Source organism: Scyliorhinus canicula, chromosome 21, assembly GCF_902713615.1.
Source record: "Scyliorhinus canicula chromosome 21, sScyCan1.1, whole genome shotgun sequence".
Classification (NCBI taxonomy): domain Eukaryota; kingdom Metazoa; phylum Chordata; class Chondrichthyes; order Carcharhiniformes; family Scyliorhinidae; genus Scyliorhinus; species Scyliorhinus canicula.
The window spans coordinates 35,580,951-35,603,279 of record NC_052166.1 but is presented as its reverse complement, the minus strand read 5'-3'; positions in this window follow the sequence as shown (position 1 = coordinate 35,603,279).

The window sequence follows — 22,329 nt, the reverse complement described above, 5'->3', positions numbered from 1 at the left end:
CACCTGCTGAGATTTTGGGGTCTGAAAATATTTTTCCAAGCTACACTTTAGGGATGGAGGATACTGAGCTTTATTTGTTTAGCTGCTAGGATAACTTTTTGATGTGCTATAATTCACTCATAATTTAGGACAGGTGCCAGTAGCTGCCACAGCACTCCCCACAGAACGAGACTCAGTTATGTGAACTTGACAGTTATTGAACAGCAGCTGTAAGTACTGATATGTTCCCAGTTCCCGGCAACTTTTCTTAGGCTATTTGTGTTCTACTGTTTTCGAATTAATGTTTTTTAAAGCAGTTAATGAAATAACCCTTTAATATTACTGAAAAGAGAGACAGGTTGCCAAAGCTTTTTGACTTGCACTCATCAGGACAAACACAGAATGCTACATTTCAGACAATCACAACAATTTGCACTGTAGGACAAAAGGGCATTAATTAGTTGGCCTGTCAACTCTGATTGACCAAGGTGTTGCCATGAAGAAATAAACATTTCACAATAAGCAAAACATGATCCAAAATCCTTGCTTTCCTCTGATTAGTACAGTTTCATTTGAAAAAACGTTATAATGAGGAATAAGTCTTGTGGGCAATATACCTCGAAAGATGGAATACGGTTGGGAATGTCTGTTTATTTCTTCCTTCATGTTCTAAATAAGGACATTATGCAGCATGTTTTACGAGTGCTGCACATTGAATATTAATGTACACTGCATAATGCCAATATATAGTGTAACATCACAGAAGTTCACATATGGTTTCAAATTGATTTGTTGGTCATTTCTTAAAAATTATGGTGAAGTTAATAGCTCATCTTCCATTTCACTGCCTTGAATTACACTGCATTTGAAACAGAATCAATACTCTGTATTTTCTGTAAGGAAGTACTTGCATCCATAATGTACCCTGCACATTCCCAGAATGTTGCAAAGTAAAGATAAGAGCAAAAGCAATGCCCTTCTTCAAAACACTGAATAAGAATGAAATTGAATCACGTTGCCTGAATACTAGAATGTGTGTCTTGATTTCTTGATTTTATAGATGAAGTAGACTTGCTGGACAAACTTGCTTCCCTGTCAGCTGATCTCACCAACATTTCCCTTTCATTTGACGAAGAGAACTGCACTGTCTATGAAGTTGGGCAATATTCCACCCTCAGCATACCGAGTAGAGAAGTATTTGGAAGCAGGTATGGACCCTTGCTTTGTTTTAATGCACGTTTTCCAGGCTTATGGGGCCAGACGTTAGCCATATGAAGTGGGAAGCTTGAGTTGGGATATCGCCGCATAGACCCCCGGTTTCCTGCAAGTGACTTCGCATGTACAATTTCCAATTGTGGGGGTGGTGGTCTGAGGGGTACATGATTGAGTAGGGCCAGCCGCCTCTGAAGGCCGCTGCGGATGAAGGTGGATGCCGCGACAAGCTGATTCATGGAATCATAGAATTTACAGTGCAGAAGGAGGCCATTTGGCCCATCAGATCTGCACCGGCCCTTGGAAGGAGGGCTATCCACCTAACCAAAAATACATACATCAGCAGGGAGTTGGGATCACACTTTAATTGACAGTTTTAAAGGGCTATTAAGAATTAGTTGTCTTTGATGTGTTTCCTGAATAGATATTTGTTTGTTTATATAGCAGATCGTACTTCATGGGATTTAAAATCTTTGTTTTACGAATGAGAGGGTTTTCTCAGTAACAAATGTGTGGGAGTGAGCACACTAAGTTGTTGGAAGATTGTTTTTCACCTCCACTTGGCTCTTAATATATGTCTACAGTGGATACTGGATGGATATCTATGGAGCTGGCATGGTGGGAGGGGAGTCTGGAGGCGGCATGGAGCTGGCATGGCATTATAGTGACATGCAGGTGGAATGGAGCCATGAGCAGACTTCTAAAACTGCCCGATGTCTCAGAGAACCAAGATAGACCAACGGGAGCACAGTGGTTAGCAGGGGGCCTCATTAGCACAGTGGTTAACACAGTTGCTTCACAGCTCCAGAGTCTCAGGTTTGATTCCCGACTTGGGTCACTGTCTGTGCGGAATCTGTCTGCATGTTCTCTGCACATCTTTGAACTGTGGGAGGAAACTGGAGCACCCAGAGGAAACCTACGCAGACACAGGGAGAACATGCAGACAGATTCTGCACAGGCAGCGCCACTATAAGCAGACAGTTTTATAAGTCTGCTCATAGCTCCATTCCACCTGCATGTCACAATATAATGCCATGCCAGCTCCATGCCACCTCCAGATCCCCCCTCCCACCATGCCCATTGTCGCTTGGGCGTGCGGTCCTCAGTGAGGCATACAGTGCCCATAAAGGAGAACCCTACACACATAGTCCAAGGAAAGGCCAGCATGTTTCACTGGTAATGTCCCCAAGCAGTGGTGGGTCTTCCTGACACTGGCAAAATGCCCACGGAGATGGTGTGCCCTCAGTTATCCACTTAGGGGGCACAATTCACCTTCCAGTGGGCATCCAAGCCACCGCCCCCTGCCCCCCCCCCCACCCCCACCCCACAGCAATATAGCATGGGGGTGGGAGGACATTGGACTCGCTGCCACCATCTTGCCCGTGCTTCCATATTCCAGCTCCACCCTAAAGGTTCTGGAAAATTCTTTTTGTCGTTTTTTTTTTGAAGTGGTAAAGTGGCAGAATTGTTTCCTACACCAAAGTTATCCTAGTTCTGGGACTGACAATTAAATATTTTGGGTTTGTTCAGCTGCTCTTCTTTGCGGGAAAATTGAAGCTCGAATGTCACGAGAATGCACCAGCAAAAGAGGTCAATACGTACGGCCTAACCTGCAGTTCCATGTTTCAGTCGATCAACACTGGAGTCCTTAATAAAACATCCTTGTCCACATTGTTTTTCATAGTCTGATAGATTTTTGTCTCCATGCCAATACAAACTACAATGTGTGTGTGTGTGTGAATGAAAGGAGAGATTCATTTTGTACAAATAATGTGGCATAGATTTCCAAATTGGCCCGAAAACCCAGTGCAATTGTTGATGACTGCACAAGTAGTTTGTTGACTTTGTCACGGGTGTTAGCTGTAGAATCCCTTAAAATTGTTCTCTTTCTGGTTTTCTTAGTTTTGCAGATGAATTCAGTCTACTGGTCAAACTCCGCTACACGATGAGGGAAGAAACTGTCCTTTTCACTGTCCTGAACTATCAAAGTCACATCCTGCTTCAAGTCAGACTCAGTCCCTATGCATTTGTCTTTGTTACCACCAGACGGCGCCACTATGAGTAAGTTGGTGGGGGGTGGTGGGGGGAGGATGGAAATATTACTAAACACCAAATTAAGTGAGTATGAAAGAGAACCTGGATTGTGTCTTGGATTTCCAAAGCAAAATGTAGTTATACCAGCACAGTAATGCAGTTATTGTTTCCTGTTCACTTGTTCTTAAGAATTAGTTGTCTTGCAGAGGGAGGGAGTTCAGAATTTTGTTAAGATTGTTTTTAAATTAAGGCATTCACTCTACAGGTACATCCCAGACTGTGCAGCTGAAACAACAGGCGAAATTCTCCCATCGGGAGACTAAGTGCTGACGCCGGAGTGAAAACCGGAGTGTTTCACTCTGGCGTCGGAGGCCACTCTTCGCCCCCTATTCTCCCACCCCCAGGGGGCTAGAAGCGGCGCCGCATCAATTACTTGTGCCAGGCCTTGGCACCCCATGAAAGTGGCACCATGTATATTACGCGGCCGGCGCCGCGTAAATGACGTCACCCGTGCATGTGCAGGTTGGCGGGCACCAAACCCGCGCATGCGCGGTTGCCGTCCTCCCCACGGGAATCCCATAAGACATGGAAGATTGATCTTGCGGGGCGGCGGAGGAAAAGACTGCGTCCTTTAGAGACGCCAGCCCGCCGATCGGTGGGCACCGATCGCGGGTCAGACCCTTACTGAGCGCCCCCCTGGTGCTCGATCCTCCCTCCCCCCCACGGGCCGCACACGCAGCGTTCGCGCGCTGTTCACGCCGGCAGCGACCAGGTGTGGTTGGCGCCGGCGTGAACCCATCGGATTGGGCACGCCGCTTGGCCCATCCGGGCCGGAGAATCGCCACTCGCCTGCTACAAATGGTGAGCGGCGATTCTCTGAGCGGCCTGTTGTGAAACGCGGCACACCGTTTTGGGAGGGTGGGAGAATCGCGTGCGGGTGCCAGAGCAGCGTGGCGGGAATTGCCCGGCACTCCCGCGATTCTCCCACCCGGCGTGGGGGTCGGAGAATTGCGCCCAACATTTCTTCCATGTTTGTTTTATTGTGGAATCCAGGTGGAGGGAGAGCCAGCCAATAATCTAGGATACACCCCTTAGGTTACAAGGGATTCAGTAGAAGACCAGGTTGTGCCAAGTACAAATGGTTAGGAGATGCTGGGCGGAATCCTCCGGCCATTGGGATTCTCTGTTCCTGCCGGCAGCGCACCCCCGTTCCCAGGTTTCCCAGCAGCATGGGGTGTCTTCAATGGGAAATCCCGTCGACAAGCGGCGGGAAGAGAAAAGCCTCCCCCGCCAGTGAAGGGCGCACAGCTGAGTAACACACGGCTGGGGAATCAGAGAATCTAGCCCACTGTGTTTTGGGCTATCAAAACTAATGGAGTTTCAACAGGTCATCGTGATAAACCAAGATACCGGAAAGTATCCTAATCGTGGACGATCAATTTTAGTCCAATGTCACTTGTTTGGGTGGCTTGTTGGCTAGAATAGCAGAAGTCAAAACCTTTGGATCACGAAGGTCTCGTTTATTGAATCATACAGCACAGAAAGTGGGCCTTCAGCCTATCGTTCCTATGCTATCCAATTGATCCCACTCTCCTGCTCTTTCCCCAAGGCCCTATATTTTGTTTTCTTTCAAGCTTATCCAATTCCACTTTACATGTTATTATTGAATCCGCTTCCACCATCCTTTCCAGAAGTGTATTCAACAACTCGGATACATGAAAGAAAATTCTCCTTATGGTTGCCCCTGGTTCTTTTGCCAATCGCCTCAGATCTGTGTTCTCTGGTTACTGATACTCTGTCAGTAGAAAAGGTTTCCTCTTAGTTACCCCATCAATACCTTCATGTTTTTTTGCAAATCTTGTCTTACTGGTTTCTGCCTTCGGGAGAACAGTAACACAGTGGTTAACACAGTTACTTCACAGCTCCGGGGTCCTAGGTTCGATTCCCGGCTTGGATGACTGTCTGTGCGGGGTTTGCACATTCACCCCGTGTCTGCGTGGGTTTCCTCTGGGTGCTCCAGTTTCCTCCCACAGTCCAAAGATGAGCAGGTTAGGTGGATTGGCCATGGTAAATTGGCCTCAGTGACCAAAAGGGCCAGGTGGGGTTACTGGGTTACGGGGTTAGGGTGGAGGTGTCGGGTTGGGTAGGGTGCTTTTCAGAGGGCCGTTGCAGACTCGATGGTCCGAATGGTCCCCTTCTGCACTAAATTCTATGATTTGAATAGATTTTTCCTGTTCCATCCCTATGGTATTGACATCCTTACTGAACTCTGATACTTTGAATTGGACAAACTATTCCAGCAGAAGCCTAACCTGTGTTTTGTGAAATTCCAGCCACACACCCTCTAGTTTTATTACTCTAGGCCCCTATAAATGAAACCAAGAATGCAGTAAATTTTTAATCACGCACTTTGTCCTACCATGTTCACAGATTTAGATACATATGTCACTCTCTGTATCTGTTTAGAAATTGTTTATGCTGCTGCCCCTTGTTCTTTCGACCAAAATGTATCACTTCATGTTTCTCTGCAATTAGATTCATCTGCCCGTTTCATCAGTTTGATGAAGTCCTTTGAGGGTTCTTTACTGTTGTTGTGTTTTGCATCATCCACAACTGTTGAAACTTTGCCCTGGATACATATGTCCGGATTAAGTGCAGCAGTCCCAATACCAATTTCTGAGAAACATCACTGCATACTTCCCTCTAGTCAGAAAAATAATCGTTCAAGACATCTCTCTGCTTTCTGTCTCTCAGCTAATGTTGCATCCAGGCGTCTCCTGTCCTTCTAATCCCGTGGGTTTTCATTTTGCGGATAGGTTGTAGAGAGTGTGGGCAGAGTGGTCTCCAGCTCATCTCTATTTACCTTGTTGCCTTTCTGGTAATGCCAAAGGGAAAAACTGTGGGACATCATGCCTTGCAGCCTCCAAACAATCTGCAACAACCCCTGCCTCGCTCTGCTGCACAGAAACTTCAGTTTGAGGCAAATCTTCCTGCTGTTGCTGTTGGCACTGTTGCTTCACAACGCCAGGGTCCCAGGTTCAATTCCCGGCTTGGGTCACTATCTGTCCGGAGTCTGCACGTTCTCCCTGTGTCTGCGTGGGTTTCATCCGGGTGCTCCGGTTTCCTCCCACAAGTCCCGAAAGACGAGCTGTTAGGTAATTTGGACATTCTGAATTTTCCCTCAGTGTACCCGAACAGGCGCCGGAATGTGGCGACTGGGGGATTTTCACAGTGACTTCATTGCAGTGTTAATGTAAGTCTACTTGTGACAATAATAAAGATTATTATTATTGACCAGAGGGCCGAGTACCCAATGAGGCTGGTTTTCCTCTCCTCAGTGAAGTGATTAAATCTGAGGGAAATTCAGTTTTAAGCCGTCTACTTATTTCAATTTAAATGCCTTGAGCGCTTGAATCCAGTGGGGGTTAATATCACTCGCGTTTTGAAGTTGAATCTGTTCACGCCCTCGAAAAAATACTATTTGAAGCAATTCATTTTCCTCGAGCATTTAAACAATTGAACCTGTCGTACTGCATTTCTGATCAGCAAGTACCTCGTCACTTTGATCATTATCTGCCTCACCTTGACATTTTTCGGATCCTTGTGGTGCATTAAGTGTTTCAGTGTCCTGCCTCAACTTGTGTTCTTGCAATTAGCCTGTCAAACTATACATGACTGCTGTGTTGGCATGCACAAGAGGGCTATTACTTAAGGATACAGAATTACCTTGTTCATAAATTAAAATAGTGACCTTTTTAAAGAGTGGTGGTGGTAAGGGCTGAGATTTGTTGCATTACCCTTGTGGAGCTGATGGCAGCTGTGCAAGCCGCTGTGGAGAGCTGCGGAAATAAAGGCTGAGATCAGGGGTGCCCTTAAGTGACTCCTGCAAAACCTCTGAAAGCCTTTTCTCAACATGTGTTCTCCTCCCCTCCTAAAGGCTTGGCTTCGTCCTGGAGTTTTACCCCCATCTGGGTCAGAAGTTCTGAAGGACCTAAAAAAATGTGCATAAAAATAGCAAACTAATTCTGTGGGCTTCTGCAGTTTTGGGTGCGGTTCCTTTAGTAAAATAGAGATTCTGTACACTTGTGCCTAATTTAAAACAGCACATCAGCGTGGTTACTGGTCGTCAATGCAACCCCAGCACCAAGACTAACATCCTGGCTTCTGGGGTTGCACATATAATGGCTTTAAGCCTGAAAATCTTGGCACTCAGAGAGTAGTTTTCCTCTGGCCGGAAATCGATTTCTTTCATTCTTTGCTTTTAATTTTGCATCTGAGCTTGCCCTTTACAAAAGTGATATCAAGCATTTCACCACACTTCCTCACCTTTGAATCCTGAAATACCTCCCCACTCGATGATACTGAGGCTTGGCACTTGTTAAATGATGATGCAAACCAGATGATTGGTGAGGTTGTATTGCCTGGCTACTAAATTGTTTGGATTTGCTGATTTGACCTCCGATATACATGCTTGGAACTTTTGAAGATCAGTGGCTACTGTAGACTACATGGTTCTGTGATGTATTATATACACAATTGCTTCCATCCACTTTTGCTTATCTTTTCAGGTGGGAAGGGCAGCACGGTGGCGCAGTGGGTTAGCCCTGCTGCCTCAAGGCGCCGAGGTCCCAGGTTCGATCCCGGCTCTGGGACACTGCCCGTGTGGATTTTTCAAATTCTCCCATGTTTGGGTGGGTTTCGCCCCCACAACCCAAAGATATGCAGGCTAGGTGAATTGGCCATGCTAAATTGCCCCTTAATTGGAAAAAATTAATTGGGTACTCTAAATTTATAAAAACGAAAAAAAAAATCTTTTCAGGTGGGCTCCACTGTTCAAAGTTTAAGCTTCATTCATTTTTTTGCTGGTAATATTCCCGGGTGTTTTATGTGCACTATAGTCAAATGAAGATCTGCGGGCTCATTTTCAGAGTTAACAGATGCACGGAGAAAGTAGCTCCTAAATCGAGTCTATTCAGAGTCGATGCATCCACCCCTCCTCTGGAGCCTGGACAAGTTGCACTACTTGCCTGGGCTGCCCTTTTGTAAAGGACTTGATGCCACATCTGCTGTCATTCGGACAAATTTGCTGAATGGGTCAGACTGAGAGGTGCCTATTGAAGGCATTCATTGTTGTGGGGGCATTTGATCTGCACGTTTAATCGATCTGCAATAATGCAGACCTACATTGCAATAAGGGGGCTCAAAACATCAATTAACATATTGACACCAGACAAGGAAACTTCTTTCAGATGTAAGACCTTGAGGTCTCTGAAGCAGCATTCTGTGGATGCAGGAAAGCTATTCCCAGTGTGGTTGGGACTTGTGCCACAGAACTCCACTGTCATTTGCAGTGGAGATAATCATCCATCCATTACATCACAGATCCAACAAGTGGAGTCCTTATTCAATCTTGCAGGGTGTTTTGCATGGACACAAATAACTCACATAGACAATCCTGCTTGGGTAGAAGTATCCTTTTTAAAGGCGGTTGTGTGAGGCTACAATTCTTGTGCACTGAGCAGAGATGAGAGATGCGTTTTCTTCAGCTGTTATCACAACTTGCTCTTTCTCACCCAATAACTCATTTGGTGCTGCTACCTCCTCAAGGAGATTATCTACATTTCTCGGGTGTTTAGCTGTGCTGGTGTTTGGCAGCAGTGGTGAGAGAGACTCCTATGTTGCGTGAACTTCCTTGTGGTCACTGGATTCAGCCTGTTCTTCAGGCCTACAAAAGTGGAAAAGAACACGGGCTGGATTCTACGATCCTGCGACTATGTCCGCAGGATACGTCTGGTCTTACAACCAGAAAGTCGGCGGTGCCCCCGGACTGATCCTCCGCTCGGTGGGAGGCTAGCAGCTGCGCAGCGTAAAGCCCCCGGCTTTACCTACAGATACAGAATGGCCGGTTCCATGGCCGCGCATGCACAGGGCGGTGTCCTGTGGCGGCCGCGCCGTGCAACATGGACCCAGCCTGCCAAAGATTGCCCCCTGTAACCAGCCTCGCCACCCCCGGACCACCCCACACCAGTCCTCCCGGCCCCCGCCGAAGCCCTCCCTGCCAGTGTAACTGCTCTTCCCCCCCCCCAACCCCACCCAAGACCCCCCCTGCCAGCGGAATGCCTCGCCCCCCCCGCCCCCCGACTGTGGCGGCGCTGGACAAAGTCCACAGCCGCCAGGCGAGGTCCCCGAATGTTGTGAGGACACGCGCCCCACACCGTCGGGGCTCCAGCCCATCAGGGGTGGAGATTTGGAGATCACCTGAGGCCGTCCATACAGCGTGCGGCGTAGTCCCCATGTACCCCGTTTTTGAGGTGGCGGAGCATCGCAAAAAACAGTATCGCCTCAAGCGATGCTTGAGCTTCAGAATTTTATATTCAATGTTTGCACACAGAGTGAAGTACAGGGGGTGTCCTCAAATTGTGTCAAATGTTTGCACCCTCCTATTGTGTGGAACCTTGTTTTGCCAGGAGAGTGGCACAGTAGTTAGGACTGCTGCCTCACAGCGCCAGGGACCCGGGTTTAATTCCAGCCTTGGGTAACTGTCTGGAGTTTTCACATTGTCCCCGTGTCTGCGTGGGCTTCCGCTCGGTGCTTCGGTTTCTTCCCACCATCCAATGATACGGTTAGGTGGGATTAAGGGGATAGGGTGGGGCCTAGGTATGGTGCACTTTCAGCAGATCGGTGCAGACATGATAGTCTAAATTGCCTCGTTCTGTACTGTAGGGATTCTATGGAGGTATTGCAGGTTTAGACAGCACAGCCATATGACTGCATACATCCTGGACCACATTATCTGACACAATATTAACATGCATCACACAGCTAAATTAACCCACAGGAATTTCTCGAGTGAAACCACATAACATTCATGAATGCTCATTGTTTATTTTGTACACATGCTGATCATATTAATCTCACGCTAACGGATGACCTCGCATCTTTAACAGTCGATGCCGATTTCTTTAGCATCAGTGCTGCAGAATATAAACAATGGCTTTACAAGAATTCAGTGCACACTTTGTGCCGTTCTTGGAGCAGGTATGTGATATTGCAAACAGTTTATTGTGGGCTCTATTGAGGCCAGCCATCTTCCTCACATGTCTTCAAGTCTTCCAATCATTCCTAAATGATTTGACACCATTGGGGAAGGTACCCTTCAGTCCCAAGCAGAACAGTGACCATGTCCTGGCTTGCAAGATCTTAGCACTTCCATTTTACCCCAGTATATGTCTGAGTCAGCCCCTGGTAGATATTGGAGATATTGAGGAGGCAAAAATGCTTCTAGATATGTTTTGACAGTTAACATTTTGAACTTCATTCTTCGTAGACATATAGCTTCAAGTCAGCTGCGGTAAACCGAAAGTTATTCATTTAATCAATATCTTTCAAACAGAGGATAGTGACCCAGACGGGAAATTCTTTTGGGCAGAATTTCCTTGCAGGTTTTTGGGGAGGATCCTGAGCCCCCACGAAGCTGGCATAGCGATATTTCCCGAGGATGCTCCCGATTGGTCACCTCCAAACTCACTCTTCAATTCAGGATGGTGCGCTGACCCTGATGCTGCCATCCCAATCAGAGGGCTGACAACTCTTGAACCTTGGCACTCCTACCAGGAGAAATGGGCACTCTGAGGCTGTCAGGAGATTCAGGGGGTAAGTTGAAATAAAATTTCAGAGGGCCAAACAGACAAGTTCCTCAGATCAAAGGGTAAACTTGCTTAGGGATCGCTTTTCCTGCTTGAAGCCCTTCTTTGGGGAAATAGAGCCTCAGGCTTAGTTGCCCTGTGCCTCCTCTGGGCATGAACCTGATTACATCCGCTGGAAGGGCCTGGGAACATCGAATTGTTTGGTGCCTGGCGCAAATCGTATTTCAGAACATCCCCGGTATTTTCCCAACATAACAGGATTTGTGCCGGGTGCAATGCAGTCCGAAAACCTTTCTTTATTTCATTGTTGCCGCAAAGAGAAAATGTATGGAGGTGCCCACACTCTGGATTCCTGTAAAACACAATGAGAGCTTTATTGAAGGTGTTGATCGTACAAACAAGATGGTAATCTGCTCAAAACCCACGCAAACACTCTGCCAACGTCACTGCACATCACGTGACTCAGAACCAACAAGAATGTTTTCCCAGATATACATGCAACACAGGGGAAAATCACCTCCTGGACTCTATTCACTGCCTTTTCAGGAAGAGGATTCCAGAGACTGTGACCTTCTGTGAGAGAATTTCTCCTCATCTCTGTCTTAAATGAGTGAACCCTTATTTTTTAACAGTGTCCCCTAGTTCTAGATTCTTCGACAAGAGGAAACATCCTTTCCACATCCACCTTATCAATACCCCTCAGGATCTTAAAGGTTTTGATCATGACGCCTCTTACTCTTCCAAACTCTCGTGGATAAAAAACAAACTCTCCAACCTTTCCTCATAACCCATCCATTCCTGAAATTAATCTGGTAAATCTCCTTTGAACTGCTACCAATGCATTTACATCTTTCCTTAAATAAGGAGATCTATAATGTATGCAATATTCCAAACCTGCGTTATTTCAGCGGGCAGCCAATCTGTTTCCCCACCATTGGGATACCTCGCTGGCGGTGGTTAAGGATCCAGGAGCATGTCCCAACATAACTCCCCTCTATTTTAAAGACTCCTCTCCAATACTATCCCAGCCTGCTTCAAATTCTAGTCAACCGAGGTGGGGAAAATTTCACCCGAACTACACGGGAGGTTAGGTTCTCCTCAGCCAGGCACAATATTATCACAATATTAAGGACATTTAACCTATTACTGAACAACCTGCAGACCTAATAATTGCTTTGCCTTTAGACCGCCGTATGTTTTTTTTTGAAAATATTTTTCTTAAGGCATTTATAAATTTTTAACAGCAATTTTCAAGAGGAAACACAACAAAGTAAATAACCCCCACCCAACCAACAACCACACCCAGCCAATGTGGCTTACATACACAAGACTACCATATGTTGAAGATATATTTCCCTTTGCAACACAATTTCAATTGGAAAGTGGCCAATTCCTCAGGGGTCGCTAACTCAGGGCGGTTTTTCCTTCGATGCTCACGTGGATCATTTTGATAATTTAAATGGGGGAACCAGTCACGCTACAAGTTCAAAGATGGAACCTCTGAAAGAAGTGACTGTCTTTAAAAGAGATGCCAGCATGAGGTTCCTGTAAACATTATGCTGCGTCTCGTACAGTATAAGATCAATGGAGGATTTTAATGGGTCACAATAAACTGAATTTGTATGGGATTGAATAAAATGACTCCTGCTGGTCGGGGCAAGAGGTGATTGACAAGTTGATCAATCATTTTTTTGTAGTCCTGCTGTTACAGGTCTTGAGGGAGAGTGACTCCTGTCTGCAGCACAGATATTTCTATATTTCTGTATATTGTGATGTGGAAATGGTCCGAAGCTGCAGTGGCAAGTTGCTTTTCATTGTGATTTTTCAGTGCGCGAGAAGGACTATTTAAGCAGTTGGAGGACCGTGTGAAGCAGTAACCCGAAGGCTGGGGTTGAGTAAAAATGACAGATCTCTCATTTCAAAGAGGTTGGGCACGATTCTCCATTGGCTGATGCCGGAAACGCGGTTGGATGTAGAATAGGTTGTCACGCCAACATCATGGCAGGTGCCGATTTGACGCCAAATCGCAATTCTCGACAGCAGCGCGTGCAATACTGTTTGCATGTCATTAGCGGGCCTGACCCGGTATTCTCCATGGCCTCCGCCATTCTGCACCTCTGATGGGCCGAGTTCCCGACGGTGCCCGGACTACCATTACCGTGGCCTGCAAGGCAGCCATCTTGCTGCGTACCCCACTGACCGCAGACCGTGGCCTCTTGGTTCCGCAGAGTGACCCTGGCCATATGGGTACCGCAACACCACCCCTGCACCCCCACACTCGCCATACCCCCCCACCACCCAACCGTCCTCCAACTACCGACGGAGCTTCTAGCAGCCCACCTAGGGCAACGCTCACTGTAGCCCATACAGAGAGCCGGACACTGACAGGGATGCGGGGATTGGGGGGGAGGGGGAGGACATGCGGGACCACCATGGACCTGGTTGGGCACGGGGTATGCACCATTCTAACATGTTGGCCTTTCACCGCCTGCAGGCAATGGATATTATAATTCAACCAGCAATGGTGGCCTTCCTGCTGGTCGGTGCAGCCCTGGGGAATGTCCTGTGGCTGTACGGGCGGGCACTGTTTGAGGAGGAAGGTTAAGTGGCAACAGCGAAGCGTGCAACAGCAGGGCGTGCAGCAGAGAAACAGGAGACAGCCATCTGGAAGGAGAGCCGGCCGCCAAACAGGCCCTATATGTCCGGGGGCTCAATACATCCAATTCAATGTGGACCAAGCCCACCAGGATGCCCGGAAGGTGGGGTTGGTGAACCCTTTGATGGGAAGCCCCTGGTCCAGAGAGTGATCGACGGGATGCATGTCGCTCTATGAGCACCTACAGATGACAGGACGCTCTACTGAAACCGAAAGGGCTCCCACTCGATGAACGTGCAGCTGAAATGTGACCATCAGCTGCACATCACGCACATCTGCGCCTGATGCCTGGGCAGTGTGCATGATCCTTCATCCTCGACGATTCCTGACATTTTTGAGGTGCCCTCCCGACTGGGGAGTTGCCTCCTGGGTGACAGGGGCCCTGCTAAATCATGAGCGTTTGCGTCTTCAATTTTCAAAGCCTGGTCATTTTGATTTTGTGACCTTGAAAGCAAACTTTAGATGAAAAAGAGTTTTACATTTGCATTGATAGCTTTCTTACAGGCAGCCCCATTGGACCTACGGGTTGAGTATCCCTTATTTAAATGCTTGACGCCGAATGTGTATTGGATTTCATAATTTTTAGGATTTTAGAATATAATGCGCTTTGGGACCTGCGCCTTTGCGGCACGTTGGGACCTGCGCATCGCCCGGGAACCTTCCCAGTCTTGTGGGATTTCCCACTCGTGACGTCACGCTGGCCTTCGAAAAAAAGTGCAGATTTCGGAACTTTTCAGTTTTCGGAATGTTGGAAAGGGCTGCTCAACCTGCATTAGTAAAGGCGTATTGAGTTATAAATGCCCCTTTAAGTACATGGCAAAGTACTCATCATTATAAGACAATGAGCAACTTTGAGAAATCTGGGTGTGTTCGCGTGTGTGCGTGCGTGTATGTTCATAACCACATGACAAATTTCTAAAGCATTACATTCATCCAAAAATCATATGGTTTTGGTGCAGCACTCTTACATATTTTTGGTCGAACACCATTACCAAAGTACTGATTATTTTTGTGCCTAAAAACACTACAAATGTTCCGACAAATTATAATCATCGTGTTGTGCCTCGTCCAAGAAACTGTTCATTTTATCCAACGTTAAAATGCGGCTTTTAAGAAAATGAGGCATAATGTTTATAATGTGTCTGCAGGACTGTGCTTTAACTGCAAAATGTACAGATGGTAATTATACAAGGAGTTTTTTTTAATGTCGTGAATTGTGAGATTTTGAAACATTTTTGACACATTGGGGAACACAAATTCACATGTTCTTTTCTCAGACAGATGCTTACTTTTGCAAAGTCCAATAAAATATCTTTTACGTTTTGTTTCGGTATAAATACCTTTCACTTGTGAGCTACTTCCCAATGACCAAACATTTACATTTGTGACAAAACGTGAAACCTCTGCCTTCGCTGCAGTGTCCCATCGACAACTTTATTTTGCCAACAAACTGTATAGCTGGCTTTGGATTTGCTTTGATTTCATCCTTTAATTGATGAACTAGACTGTGAGATTCCTGTTCATTCCATAAGTAACTTCAGAACTGAGATAATGGGCTGCTTTCTCCGTTTCACGGTACCGGAAGCGCAAGTTGCAATCGGGGGGAGAATCCAGCATCGGACAAAAAATGGGATTGGCGCCCCGTTCCGATGATCCAGTCCCCAGGTGGCGGCAGTATCGAGGTTTAGACCCATGCCAGCTGGAGGATGCAAATGGGCCTATTCATGTACCGAGCACCATATTCTCCACGCCTGCATGATTCTTCGGTCCTCTGGGCTGGGTTTCATCCGGGTGAGAACAGGTGCAGGTATTTATAAATGTGGCCTTGACGCTTTGGACCTTGTAGTGGGTCAAGGGGAACCCTTTCAGGGAGTGGACCCCAAAGTCCTTTGGAGGGCCACCACACAATGCAAATCCTGATATTTTTTCCACTAGTCTGCCCTGCTCTCTAGCTTCTAGGCAGGGGTCTCTCTTATTGGGGGGGGGGGGCAGGGGTGTGGGGGGGGGGGGGCTTTCAGGCAGGGGGACCCATGCAGTGGTCTCTGTAATTGGGGGGTGGTGGTCTGTGCAATTGGGGGGATCTGTGGTGGTGCTCTCTGTACTGGGGGCGTCGGGTCACCTTCGTACTGTGGTGGGCGGGGGGGTGGGGGGGGGGGGGGGGAGAGTGACCCAGAAATTCCAGGGGGAGGCTGAATTACATTGCTGAAGAAGGAGGGGGGCCCAGATGCTGGACCTCACTATCGGGCCGCCTGCTCCAAAATGCTGCCCAATGCATGATTCGCTGGGCAATCCCTCGAAACCCCCGCCATGCACAAATTTGCATGGCTCAGGATTGCGAATCATAGAATCGTTACAATGCAAAAAGAGGCCATTTGGCCCATCGAGTCTGCTCCGGCCCTTGGAAAGAGCACCCTTCCAAAGCCCACGCCTCTACCCTATCCCTGTAATCCCACCTAACCTGCACATCTTTGCACTGTGGGAGGAAACCGGATCACCTGGTGGAAACCCACTCAAACACAGGGAGAATGGGCAAATTCTACCCAGTCACTAAGGTCGAAATTGACCTTGGCCCCTGGTGCTGTGAGGCAGTAGTGCTGGTCACTGTGCCACTATGCCCCCCCCCCCCCCCCCCACTCCCCCCCTCCCAACATGAGTATAAATCAATTGCCATTCAGGTCTGGCGGGAGAACATTCACAAAGAGAATTACGGTCAATGTCAGATAGATTCTGAAAATACAGATAGGTTCTGTATATTATGGAACTCAGGTAGTGGCATTTATCTGCAACAAAAACAATTCTGTGTCTATGCACTTAACATTAGATATATATTATAGACAGTAGTATGCGACTTATTGTTCACTCTGAAATCTTAATCATGTGATATATTTGCATCACTTTACTAATTATGACCTATCTGTTCAGCAATGCTGATTCAGCAAGCTGTTTTTTTCACTGGTGGGATTGGTTATCAAGTAATCCCTGGGGACTGGTTTAGCTCAGTTAGCTGGCTTGTGATGTGGAGCGAGGCCAACAGTGTGGGTTCAATTCCCATACCGACTGATGTTATTCATGGAGACCCTGCCTCTTCCACCCTGCCACTCAAAATGGAGAGCAGCCTCTGGTCATCTGGGATGATGGAGACTTTACTAACCCTGGGCGGGATTCTCTCAGCCCAGGCCGGGCTGGAGAATCGCGCAAGCCGCCCCGATGCAAGTCCGCCGATTCTCCGGAGAGCGGAGAATCAGTGCCATCGGCGCCGGCATGATCTGCGTGGTGCCAGCCCAGCGATTCTCCGCCCGGGATGGGCCAAGCGGCTGCGCAAAAAAATCTGAGTCCCGCCAGCACCGTCCACATGTGGTCTTACCCGGCGGGACCACGGTGTGCATGCATCCGGGGGTGGCCTGGTGGGGTATGGTGGGGGTTGGGGGAGGGTGTGTCTGACCCCAGGGGGGCCTCCACTGTGGCCTGGCCCACGATCAGGGCCTAGCGATCGGCGGGCTGGCCTCTCAGGCTGGCGGCCTCTTTTGTTCCACGCCGGCCCCTGTAGCCCTACACCATATTGCGTCGGGGCTGGCGTGGAGAAGGGAGCCACCACGCATGCACACAATCGCGCCGGTCCCATTGTGCATGCGCAGACCCGCGGCGCCCATCTGACGCCGGGATGAGCAGCTGGAGCTGTGTGGGTTGCTCCCGTGCCGTGCTGGCCCCCTGTAGGGGTCAATATCGCTGCTCCTGAGGGCATGTTGACGCCGTCGAGAAACGCGACGGAGTTTACAATGGCGTCAACACAGCCTCAGGATCAGAGAAGCCCGCCCGTTGTCTTTGGATTTGTGCACTTTAATACATTACAACGAGTATCTTAACTGTTTCGAAGGCACATAACATCCTGTGAAATCCCCATTGTGGGAAAATGTGTCAATTCCTCCATTTTCTCTGGTGTTTCTCTCTGGCTAACTGAGACTGCGTTCTTCTTCCCACAGGTTTCCCATTTCTTTTCTTTCAGATGGCAAGTGGCATAAAGTTGCAGTTAGCGTTTCCTTGAGTAAAATGGAGCTGTATGTTGATTGTGAACTCATCGAAAGCGTCACGTGGAAGAATTACTTTGGAATGGAAATAACTACAGAAGGCCTGGTCATTATAGGAGGACTGATTGAGGCCTTTGAAATGCCTTTCGAGGTAAAAGCCTTAGACTTCTAAGAACTTGGCATTTTAAAAGCAGCATAATGCATGTTCTACATGATTTGCATTGAATTGAATGGAATCTGAAATTCTAATGAACAAGTTATGTTTTTGCAGCAGTTTCTATTTTTCACTCATTTGCTTTCTGCTTTCAAAATGGTGCACTGGGAAAGAAAACTATTAATTTTGTAATTAAGCATCAAAACGCTCACAGGATGCACATGGCACCGAGAAACCTCGTTCAGACCTAAATATTCACCTGTTCCCATGTACAAGTTCAAGTTACCATTACTCTTGTTGACCATCTTTGCTTTGCAAAGCTCTATCATTGTTATGTTTATCAGTGCAACTAATTGAATTTATTCAACTGGCCTTTGAGACAAGTACTTGAAACCTTGGCCCAGTTTTGCCCTTCTGAAATTTTGCGGAAAATGATTGGGCCAAATGTTCAGGCCAGGGTCTGCAACCGCTTTGTCCGACGCTGGTCACTATCCACTTAGCTGGATACATTCAAAAAGGCCGGACGGCCCCTCCACAATGTGGAAGAACTCCCTCAGCCCAGGAATCCATAGAGAGAGCAACAAAGAGTCAGCACAGAAGCCACGGTCTTTAACTGCTGTAAGGTAAGTTTATAGATAATTAGAAATGCCTAGTATGCATGTGAGTGAATGGATGATGAACGTGTGGGTGAAACAGTGAAGGGAGAGGGTAGTAAGTAGGGTGGATAGTTGGGTGCAGTAAGTGGATAGGGTGGGTGAGGTTAGTGGTAGGTAGGTGAGGTGGATAGGTAGACAGGATAGCTAGTGGGTAGGGTGTCAGGTAAATGGGCAGGGTGGTAATCGGTGTGATGGTAGGTGCGTTGGGTGGCAGTTGGGTGAGTGGTTAGGTGGGTCACTGGGCAGCTGGGTCATGTCAGAAGGTTTTGGCAGGTTGCGTTGGTGGAATAGTTGGGTGGTTGGGGTTACTCAGTTCAGATGGAATTGGAAGGGGAATTGAGGGTCATTGGGAGTTGGGGTGTGATCAGGGTTTGAGTGGGGAGCTGGGGGAGGGGGGTGGGCGGTGGTCAGTGTGAGTGATTGTGGGTTCAGTTTTATAGTTACCTGGGCATTAAACCCAGATTTTACTGTCCAAACTATTCAGGTAAGCCCCTGAGTCTCCGATGCCTCTGACCCTAGTTCAGAGACTTTATTGAAGGTTTCCGGAGAGCAGGGGAATTTCCCAGCCTTATAGTACAGGCAGAATTCAGAATAGTCAACTAGCCCTCTACATTTTAACCTAAATTTAAAGACACATACTGACACATATAAACCTCATAATTGGAACATATCACACTTCTGACTTGTGCCTTGCAGATGGTGGACAGACTTTGTTGAGTTATGCATTGCAGAATTCTTAGCCTCTGACCTGCTCTTGTAGCCACAATATTTACGTGACTGGTTCAGTTCAATTTTCTTTTGTGGGAGAGTCTAGGACCAGAGGGCATAGTCTCAGAGTAAGGGATCGCCCATTTAAAACAGATATGAGGAGGAATTTCTTCTCGGAGGGTAGTGAGTCTGTGGAATTCTTTACTGCAGAGGGCTGTAGAGGCTGGGTCAATAATTATGCACAAGGCTGAGATGGACAAATTTTTAATCAGTAAGGGAATCAAAGGTTACGGGAATAAGGCGGGAAAGGAGAGTTGACGATTGTATCAGATCGACCATGATCTCATTGAATGGTGGTATAGACGTGATGGGCAGAATGGCCTACTTCTGCTCCTATGTCTTATGGTCTTTGGTCTTCTAGGATACAGATGGTGGAGGATTCAATGGTGGTAAGGCCGTTAAGTGTCAAGAGGAGATGGTTACATTGTCTCTTGTTGAACAGAGTCATTTTCTGCCATTTGTGTGGCATGAATGCGACTTCCAGGCCTTGCTGCATAAGTACACCGTCTGAGGGGTTGCAAATGGTACTGAAGACCCTATTAGTCTAATGCTGGAGGGAAAATCATTGATGAAGCAGCTGAAGATGTTTGGGCCTATGAAACTAGGGGCGGCAGTGGTATGAATGAATGTTGCTGGACTAGTAATCCCGAGACCGCAGGGTACTGTTCTGGGAGCGGGGTTTGAATCCCACCAGGTCGAATCCCACCAAGGCACATGGTGAAATTTAAATTCAATTAAAAAAATCTGGAATTAAAAGTCAAATGACAACAAACCCACCTGGGTAAGCAAATCTGTCATCCTTACCTGGTCTGGCCTAAATGTGATTACCAGCAATGCAATTGATTCCTAAATTCCCTCGGTATGGGCAATAAATGCTGGCCCAGCCAGTGATGCCCATATTCTAGGAAGAATTTTTAAAAAACTACCCTGACAAGCTCCAGTGGCTTGGGGATGCGATTGGCCTCCAAGAACTGCAACCATCTTCTTTTTGCCTGGTATGACTTTGCTGATGATTTAAAGCAGACGGATAGACCAGCAATTGGATAGATTGGATTTGTTCTGCCTTCTGTGGACAGGATAGAACTAGACAATTTTTCACTTTGCTGGGTACATGCCAGTGTTGTAGCTCTCCTGGAACAGCTTGGCCAAGGGTTCAACTAGTTCTGAAATCATCAGCATCATTGCTGGAATATTGTCAGGGCCCATAGCCTTTGCAGTATCCAATGCCATCAGCTGCTTCTTGATAGTGTAAGGAGCGAATCAAATTGATTGAGGACTGGCATCTATGATGCTGGGGCCCTCAGGAGGCAGCCGAGATGGATCATCCACTCGGCACTTCTGATTGAACAGTTTTGCTAATGGTTCAGCCGTGTCTTTACACTGAAATGGGAAGCTAGTGAAGCCTCCTCCATGGTTAGTTATTTAATTGCCCACCATTGTTTACAAGTGGATGTGACAGGTCTGCAGTGCTGTGGACTGGTTTATGGAATTATAGAATTTACAGTGCAGAGAAAGGCCATCGAGCTCACACCAGCCTTGGAAAGGGCACGCTACCCAACCTCATGCTTCCACCCTCTCCCCGTATCCCACCCAACGTCTTTGGACACTAAGGGGTAATTCAGCATGGCCAATGCACCTAACCTGCACATCTTTGGACTGTGGGAAGAAACCGGAGTTCCCGGAGGAAACCCACACAGACATAGAGAGAAAGTGCAAACTCGACTCAGACAGTAACACAAGGCCGGAATTGAACCTGGGTCCCTGGAGCAGTGAGGCAGCTGTGCTAACCACCGTGCCATCATGCTGCCAATCTGTTGGATGTGAGATCGCTTTGCCCTTAGAAAGCATGTAGTCCTATTTATAGCTTCACCGGGTTGGCATCTCATTTTTAGATATGCCTGGTACTGCCCCTGGCATGCTCTCCGACATTCCTCAGAGTTGATCGTCTGGCTTGGTGGTAATGTTAGAGCAAGGCAAATGCAGGGCCATGAGTTTACAGATTGTGGTTATGCACAATTCTGCTGCTGTTGATGACCCACAGCGTCTCATGTTTCCCCGTCTTCAGTTGCTAGATCTGTTTGAAACCTACCCTATTTCGCATGGTAGTAGTGCCACTCAGCACGATGGATGGTATCCTCAGTGTGAAAATGGAATTTAGTCACCATAAGGGTGGTGCAGTAGTCACTCCTACCAATATTGTCATGGACATATGTATCTGTGACAGATGGATTGGCGAGGGTGAGGCAAGTAGGTTTTCCCTATTTTTCGTTCTCTCACAACAGGTGAACTCATTCGTGGTGCATTTGAGCAATTCTTGGTGATGGACATGGAAGACCCCCCCCCACCCACAGTACATGTTGCATCCTTGTCACCCTCAGTATTTCTTCAAAATTGTGTTCAACAGCTGAGGGAAGGTGGTAACCAGCAGAAGTTTCCTTGCCATGTTAATACCATGAGACGAAGTGGAATCTGAAGTCAAAGTTGAGGAGTTCCAGGGTCACTCCCTCCCAACTGTATAACACTGTGCTGCCACCCCTCGTGGGTATGACCTGCCAGTGGAATAGGACATACCCAGGGGTGCTAATGGTGGAGAATGGGGCATTGGATATGTGGTATGACATTGTGAGTTTGACTATGTCAGCCTGCTGCTTGACTCATCGGTGGGACAGTTCTCCCAGTTTTGGAACAAACCCCCAGATGTTAGTGAGGAGGATTTTGTAGGATCGACAGGGCAGGGTGTGCTTTTGCCATTTCCAGTCCATTATTGATGCCGCTTGCTCCATTGGTTTTATTCTTCTTCTACTTTGATACAACTGAGTGGCTTGCTAGGCCATTACACAGAGCAGTTAAGGGTCAACCATGGTGCTCTGGCTCGATAGTCACATGTAGGCCAGACTAGGTAAAGAGGGCAAATTTCCATCCCAAAATTCCATTGGCTACATAAAGCTATGAAGACTGCTGAATGTATTAAACCGAATTTTGGACATTTACCCACAAGTACAGAAAGTTCTTTGCTGCCTCCTAGAGGATTAGAATGAATAGCTAAGCAATACTGCACCCACATTCTGGGGAAGATACTGGAGGACACGATTTACCTTCAGTGGTTGTATGCCAGGTGGCTTTTGCAACATGTAGTTCTACTACTAAGTGATTTGTCAGAGGCCGGTGTGTGTATTTAAACCAGAAGTATGAAGATATA